This window comes from Seriola aureovittata, chromosome 8, assembly GCF_021018895.1.
Source record: "Seriola aureovittata isolate HTS-2021-v1 ecotype China chromosome 8, ASM2101889v1, whole genome shotgun sequence".
Taxonomy (NCBI): Eukaryota; Metazoa; Chordata; class Actinopteri; order Carangiformes; family Carangidae; genus Seriola; species Seriola aureovittata.
Window position 1 is genome coordinate 16,487,936 of NC_079371.1, and position 8,389 is coordinate 16,496,324.

The 8,389-nt window shown below is 43.9% G+C and overlaps 1 protein-coding gene across 1 annotated transcript in view; it reads right to left on the reverse strand.

Annotated features, from left to right (window-relative positions):
- ndst1a (N-deacetylase/N-sulfotransferase (heparan glucosaminyl) 1a) overlaps window positions 1-6,489 on the reverse strand; it is a 39,288-nt gene extending 32,799 nt beyond the window's left edge. The window contains exon 1 of the mRNA XM_056383044.1: window positions 6,272-6,489. The gene's annotated coding sequence lies outside the window, so the exon portion shown is untranslated. The remainder of the gene's footprint in view (window positions 1-6,271) is intronic.
- Window positions 6,490-8,389: the final 1,900 nt, after the last annotated feature.

The window sequence follows — 8,389 nt, forward strand, 5'->3', positions numbered from 1 at the left end:
GCCCTCTGAATAAAACTGGTCAAAACCTGGCAAAACAAAGCTCATTCATCCTGCTGTCATTTGCAGTCTCCAGCCACCCTCCTGTCTAGGTGCCCCAGCTGAGTGTGGACTGACCTCCAGGTTGCCAACACCTGTCCTGCGCAGACAGGGACAGACGCAGACGCACGCACACACACACAAACACAAACACATACACACACACACAGACACACACACAAACACCAACACACTCACTTCCCTACCACCCAGGATGGATGAGAGACAGCAGGCTGGGCAGACACGGCACCGCCTCGGATCAGTGGAGGGATACACTTGGAGCTGCCAGCAGCTAAACCTTGGGTCGGCACCATTACAATTCTTTCCACCTCAACGACTCAAAATGGAGAAGAGGTATGCCATCAGCTGTGGTCAGTTTGTCACGGTGGATTCTAAATGCCTCGATTCAATTTAATGAAATGAAATGGAGATGACCCACAACCCTGGCAATGCACTCATAGTTTCCACCCAAAGATTAAGCTTGATAGCGGGGCTGAGCTGTTTAGATGTAGTGGAGGACGTTCGCATGCCACAATGCTTTGTTTGCAGTGAAGCCAAATGCACTCACAGATGGGAGCCGACTGGACACCAGATGACTTGATGTAGTGTGGTGGCGTGGTCTACTCTGGGGCTAAGAGGCAGGGGAGAGGGGGAAAAGAGAACAGGGGCACCAGATGCCCTGCTGAAGTTGACGCCGACCTGTTGTCTTGGTGGGATGCCATAATTTTCCGGCCTACTCTGCTCTCAAGCATCAGGACAGTGAACAGAGAGAATGTGCCCGTCTTTTTATGGTGCACTGTTGTCCTAGATAACAACAGTCTCCATCGTCGGTGGCTAAAACAGTGAAAAAACCGAAACCTTTGTGTGACCTTGCGTACGTGTTGGCTCCTCACTTTCCTCACAATATCTCTGCTGATCATGACATGCACTGTAAACACAATCTCTAGCTGGTAAACACCGAACACGGGTTTCTTGACAGCATCAGGTCACAGCTATGATCTTGTTTAAGCATCGGGAAGAACAGTCAAACAGTGCAAGCAAAGACAACTGTTACTAAGATAAGGACAACAGCCACATACTTAGTTGTCAGTTAACAGGTACATTTAACTAAAACTAATGCAAATATGACTTTAAAGTCATTTTTAGGGGCTATTGTGGTGCTTTTGTTTTGTATTACATTACATAAAGTCATGTTTTAATATGTAGTCTACTACAAATATAAGAAACACATTTCAGTATTCAACACTACAAAGCTGAATCACCACCTCTCTAAAACTTTAAACAAAAACATTATAACATTCAGGTGTATCTAATGAACTTAACTGAGTATATATTTCAATCAGTGCTGATATGATACTGATAATTTAAAACACTGTTTATTATACAAAGTAAGCTTCTAATTCCGTTGATACTCAAAAGTCAGATGTGCAAATTTGTACTTCAGTACAACATGTTTCTCTGTGATTAAGAAACAAGGTCACACTTCCCATTTAAGTCTGCTGTATACTATATACAACAACACTGTATACAACTTGAGGCATGCATGAGTGTGGGTGTACACAGTTCTTCAGCCAGACCAAGCTAAGACATCCAGACAAGTAGGTAAACTTACAGACACCCCCCCACCCCCACCCCCCACCCACCACCACCTGTCTGCCCTCCATGCTCTTATCAGAAAGCTTTTAGCACCAAGCCTTATGTCCAGTGATGTCAGGCTAATGTCTAACATTTCAACAGACTGACAGTAACATTTCCACATGCGCTGGCAGAACTGCTTTCATCACAGATTTCCTGTTTTCCAGTAATAGTGCAAAACTTTGACCTCAATAGAAAATGGCCATAGTCCCTCAGTATAAATAATACTATGTATGTCTCAAAGCTGCACAAAGGCAGCAAACACACATATGTCTCTAGCTCCGAGTCTGAAAAAGAGGCTTCTGAGTGACTAAATGGACAATGGAGGAAAAAAAAAAATCTAAATCATATCCGATGACTGATAGCACTTATGATGAGGACGGGGTTAGAATATCCTGCAGTGAAGTGGTGCGTTCCCATTACTGCATCTCTCCATCTCTGAAAATGGCTTCATTAACAGACCAGTGCCGAGAGCTCCCTCGCCGAGTGTATGAACGTGCTGTACCCCGAGGGTCCGCGGGAATGGCTGAGGTGAAGTCCATTAAGACCCGACAGCTTGTTTTTTGACCACTAAATAAACCAGAGTATTTTTCTGTGTCAGCGGTATAAATAGCTTTTAGCTTAGGAGCTAGGGAGCACAAATTTCTCTGAGGCTGAAAACTCTGCTCCGAGAAGAAAATTAAACCCACAGATTGGGTTGCTAATACTGTATCATCACAGGTGTTGATCTAGACCCGGCAGAACTTGGAAAATGAAAATATGAAGGGCAGTGTCTCACCGTTCTCAAACTCATGTATATAGAAAACAGCTTCATGTCATAACTTGTCTAGAGAGTAGCTCAGCCTGATCTAATGACTTTTTGGTTATTCATCAGTAGTCATTTATGTACCAATCCTTATTCAGTATAACTTCCACTGTGGGCCTAATCAGAGTACAATAGAGAATAATGTACCAAAGACAGCTGAGGGTTTTCCTACGGCGCCGTTCATTGTTACTTGTTCAGGATCAGAGTCGTCACCTAAATACCTAAAATGATGTAAATGTCCTGTATCTAAACGGTGGTGTGTGTGTGTGTGTGTGTGTGTGTGTGTGTGTGTGTGTGTGTGTGTGTGTGTGTGTAAGTAGAAGAGCTGTAAAAACCAGGCTGTCTTCTGCTGGGGATAAATCCATATCCCACATAACCTGTCCTTCTCTTCTGGCATACTTCCCCGATCCCTCAGGCAACCAGAGCTGGCTACCTCTGAGCCTATGACATCGCTCTTACTTTCCCAGCACTTACTCTCCAATCATGTGTCACCTGATGAAACGTTACACCCTAGCCACCATTATTCGTCTGGATACACGAGCCTCTGGAATGTATCGGATTCCTGCCTCGGGGGATAAGCACCTTGGAAACATGGTCCTACCTCCACTGGCTAGCTTCTCCCGCCCTCCCCACCCTCTCTCTCTCCCTCTCTCTCTTTCCATTCAGCAAATTTCCACTAGAGGCCTGCTTGATTTAAACCGCATCATTGCCCATCTAACATGTGCTCACATTTCTGACGTACATTTCACGATAGAAGGACGCTTGAGGGACAGTTTAGAGTTTTGGGACTGTTATGTTTTCTGGCTGTCTGCTCCCTCCTTTATGTCAAAGGTAAACATCACAATGAGCGCTATCCTTTGCCCAGTCACTGTAGATGCTGGGTCACAATACCTTCGATGCTTGAGAGTGAGCACCAGAGCTCAACCAGAAATTCAAATTAGTAAACCACTTTGTCCTATAGTGCAACGGTGTAGTACAACCACTCTCAAAATATCTCCCCTCTCCAGAGAGCAACAGTTATTCTGTACAGTACTCCGGCCTGTAGCATTGAGTATCTCTGAGTCACTGGCCAGCGTAATTCAGTCTTGGGAATTATGACAGTGGAAAATCATTTCCCTGGGCTGGGGATAGGAGGCCATGGCTAATCGTTCAGTAATCTGATCTGCCTGCATACTGCAGCATTCAGCCGGGCCACTAGCCTAGCCAGCCAGTCACACATGTGGACAACCCCGAGCCTGCCAACTATCTGATGGAGGCTAGTACTATTCAAAAACAACTCTCCAGGTTTTCCCGAGGATTACAGATGCTATCGGATCATTTGCTAATACTCAGTTGTGCTGTGCGGTTTGAAATGTATTTACTCTGCTCCTGCTCTCCAATACCCCTCACGATAGCACAGCGTAAGCCAAAAAATGCCACAGCCACATTCCAGGCAGAAAAAGGCGCCTCAATACAAAATCAACACTTTACAGGCCATGATGGTACAATCTGCCTCTTGCATTCTGGCATATTAACATAAAAACCTGACTTAACAAGGAAACATTCGAGTTTGTCTGTCAAACGGCAATATATTTTGGGCAACGTCCAGTTGTAGATTCCAGTATCTAGCAGAGCCAGTGGTGTTGTAGTAGTAGAGTAGAATGAGAAGAACCATAGGGAGCAGTACTGTGTCACAAAGCAGTGCTTATACCAAGCAGAGAAGGTTGGGGGGCTTGAGTTTTGGAAAGATGCCTGGCTTCAGCCCCTCTCTAAAGAGAGGTCTGCCCCCTCACACACACAGAGTGTGGCTACAACGGGCACTGACATGGAAAAATACAAGAGCTGGCATGTTTTTGGGTACTGCAGTTCCCTACAGTTACCTTGTCTTGCATTATATGGGATGGTATAGTTACTGCAGTACAATTAAATTTACGTCCTCCTCTATGCAGAGATAAGCAGCAGTAAAGCTGTCAAATCCATGATTGACAACAAACAACGTTCACCTTACTAGCCCCCATTCAAGCCTAAAATTTAAAATGATGAATTGCCTGTGATCATGTCTCATTCTGATAAATGGCCAAACACTGCTTGGTGACACGATCTGTCATATACGGTCGCACCTACAGTATTTTATTATCTTCTACATGTAGGCATTGTAACTCAGTCGCAGCATTTCACAGGCATATCTAAGTGAAGAGATGCTGATATATGATCAAATGGCTGCGGCAGCAGTGGCAGCCTTCATCAGCTGAAAGCGCTAGATCACAGCATGTTTGGCAGCCGGTGGGAGCAGTCAGATGGAGGGTTAGAACAACCAGACAAACAGTTGGCACGGATAAACAGAACGCAACTTAAGGTTCAGCTCTCCACAAATTTGACAAACAAATGACAGCAACCACACTCCATTTTTTTATCTAATTAAATGGAATAAGCCCTACATTTTTTTGTGAATGCAAAGAGGAACATGTAATAAACAACACATGGCTTTGGAACAGCAGAAATGGGAAGCACTGGTGTTATAAATCTCATGATACATAAAAGCAGAACAGCACTTTCCAGCTACAAGAATGTCTTCTGCAGCTGAGGCGAAATGCAGGGAAAGTCCTTATGACTTTGCCAAATACATTCTGAGTGTGAGTCATTCTTTGGTAATCTCTTACTCACATAGGTGCACGCTTGCATGCGTGTACACCCCAAGGCAATAGATTTCAGGCAGGTCTGGACTGCCCCTATTTTTCTATAGACGAAGTCAAGTGTTTATAACATTTAATAGATGCAGCTATCTTAGTAGAGATTTTACACAAACACAAAGCAGCCAACATACAGAACTTGATTGAAGAAAAGACGTGCATGACTGGTGCTCTGTGCAACAGCCACTAAGCCACACATTAACAACATATTAAAACTACTAAAACTGAATGCATCTTTTTAGACAGGGCATCCAAAACAAATTGGACAATGTTATTGCAAAGCCTGCATGATTTTTTCGTTTCGGAGTTTATGGTTGGGGGGAAAAAATGTTTTGAAATCTTACTGAGGAATATTTGTAATGATCAGCATGCAGAGAATTCCTACAAAATGAATCATCTGTCATAACACAGCAAGTCGTCACTGCTGATAATTAACCCAGCCCCCCCCCCGAAAATCATTTGGACTAATTAAGTAATGTTAAGGTAAATTCGTTGCATTCCCGTGGCGATCTTTTGTACACCTCTGTCGTGCAATGCTGTTAGATTAGGTGGCAGACAGTCGAATCGACCTTTAATTATAATTTGCGCAGAAAATCGTTTGGCCTCATCATCACAAGAGACACAGTAGAGTAACATTTGTAGATAAATTGCTACGTTGTTACCGATTTGTCACAGCTAACTTGAGGCGAGCATTTCATAATAGTCTGCACATCACAGCTGCTACAAAGTTACAAAAACAAGTTCGTCGATTGTCGCTGGTACCGGGCTGCATTGGGATCCGGCTGGATAAAGGAATTCCGATATTAAACCACGGAGCAGGGCAACCGGACACAGCTCTATCCTGAGCGCAAACTTCGACATGACCCGCTGCAACAACAATGACGCTAGCCTCCTCTCTACGCTGCCATATGCACTAGCTGAAAGCTGCACCGAGCCTCCACTATATCGCCTGGGCTTTATGTTTCCAGCCAGGGGAGAGTCAGGCCGAAAAACTGGCCTCATTCTCCGTCTGCGCCAGACAACGTTCACTAGCCTGGCCTGGGAGACCGAGCGGCGGGGCTCGCGGTCGTGTACCAAAACGTGCGAAAACACCGCGACGAGACTTGTGTTGTCTCGATGTACTCACCTTGTCTGAGTCTAGGCGGGTTTGGGACAACACAGACCGGTTGGGTTGGACGCGGGATTCAAGCACTCTGGGCGCATGTCGTCGTCGTCGTCGTTTCGGTTTGCCGTCGGCCGTGATGTGGAAGCGGCACAGCGGACTCGGCTGGGAGAGATCTGGAAATCTGAGAATGCCCCTCTCTTTCTGCAGCTCTTTGCACCGGCAGTGGCCCATAACTGTCGACAGGAGGCGCCAGCACAGCACATTTTTGTCTCTGATATGCGCATACATGCATACTACACAACTCCTCAAAGAAATCAGTGAGCGATCATATTTCTGCAGGGGCTTAACTGCATCCGTGCTCCTCAGTACTGACATTATAGTGGCCGTGTTGTGGTGTGTGTTATTATTCTAGTCGGAATTTAATTGTGCTGTGATGTTGGGATTATCCCTGAAAGTTTTCTGATTCCTGTTTCTTAGTTACAGGAGCTCAGGGGTAGTCGTGATGATTTTGATTAGTCACCACATCATGCAGATTACACAACGTGAGCTCATGTAAAATTAGATTTTTCTTTTACATGTATAACTAGTTTTGCATCAGTGGTTTTATAAATTAAATCAGTTTCCTTATTTAAAAAATCACTCCAATATTCTTCTAAGAAATAGCCCATTATTATTCATAGTAGCCCCCTTAATCACAGTGGCCTTATAATACTCATGCACTGCTACAATTCCTCTAGAGAAATGTCATTTTCCTTTAACTGGCCTAGACTTTTACTGGATATTTTACTCATCTTTTGAGTGTAATATTTAATGGAATATCTCAAAATGATTACAGTATGTATGGTGCTGATTACTACAAGGATAAACAACAGACACATGGAGTATATCTATATAATACAGGAAATATATCCTACCTTAATGAAAACTAATGTCTTAGTGTGCCACATAGACGCATACAGCCATTGACACTACTCTACAAATATAATTTATTTGAATGGAGCTCTGAAACGTGGAACAGCTGTGAGGTGGTATTACACCTACATGTCCCCTGACCTTGTGACTCATGAGGTTAGTGATTTTGATTACAGAGTGGCTAAATCCAAGACAAAACCATCCTTCAAAACAGCTTTGGCAGTCTCATCCACATCACATGATAGAGGAGACAGGGTCACACGACTCATTAAGACAAAGAAGGCGATGCCCAGAAGGTTTACTTTGGTGTCCGACTACACAGAGAGCAAGACACAGCCTGTGCTTGGCTATGAGAGAAACATGAGAAGGAGGATGAGGAGGAAGCTGGTGGAGACTCCAGTTTAACCTTTTCTCATGGAAATATGATCATAGGAGCAACTGTTGATCAATAATCAGTGTCACCTAGCTGATGAGTACAAAGCAATTGATTATACCTTGAAGTCACTGCATCTGACTCAGACATCAAAAGCAACAGAAGAGAATAGAGATGTTTTTTTCACATGGGAGTAGTCTAAAAGTACAGACTTTCCTTTCTTACCTCCTGAAGGGTAGCTACAATTTGAAAAAGTTGCCAGCTCTTCAGGCCCGTGTTTAATCCCTGTCCTTTGACTCCACAACCTCACCCTGACCTTAAATAAACATTAGAGGCTTAAAGCCCATCCGTAATCCCAAACATCCTTTGGCTCACTAATTGGAGTTTCACACAATAAAGACACCCTGACCTGAATCTGAACAGGTGGACAGATAAACTGCACTACACAATTGGCTTATACAAGCTCCCACACACCAACAAATCAGTCTGTCTCACACTCTCACACCAGTGGAAAAAGTACACACACCTAAGTAGTTGCACTACCACAGTTTACTCTGTTACATGTAAACGTCCTGCACCAAAATCTTATTTTAAGTCAATATAGGTTAAAATTAAGCAAATATGAAAAGTAGTCTACATGAAACCAGTGCTTCAGTGCACATAGTGACACACATATATTTACACCTAAACTGCAGGTACCAGAGTTACATGTGGTATACAGACAGTAGTGCTACATATTTCCATACATGTGTTTTTCTTAATTAGGTTATTGTGTAAACCCGGTATTATCTTGAAATAGGGCGACACCCTTAGGTGAAACGTGGCTCTCTGTCGCGGTGCATTGTGGACCGACA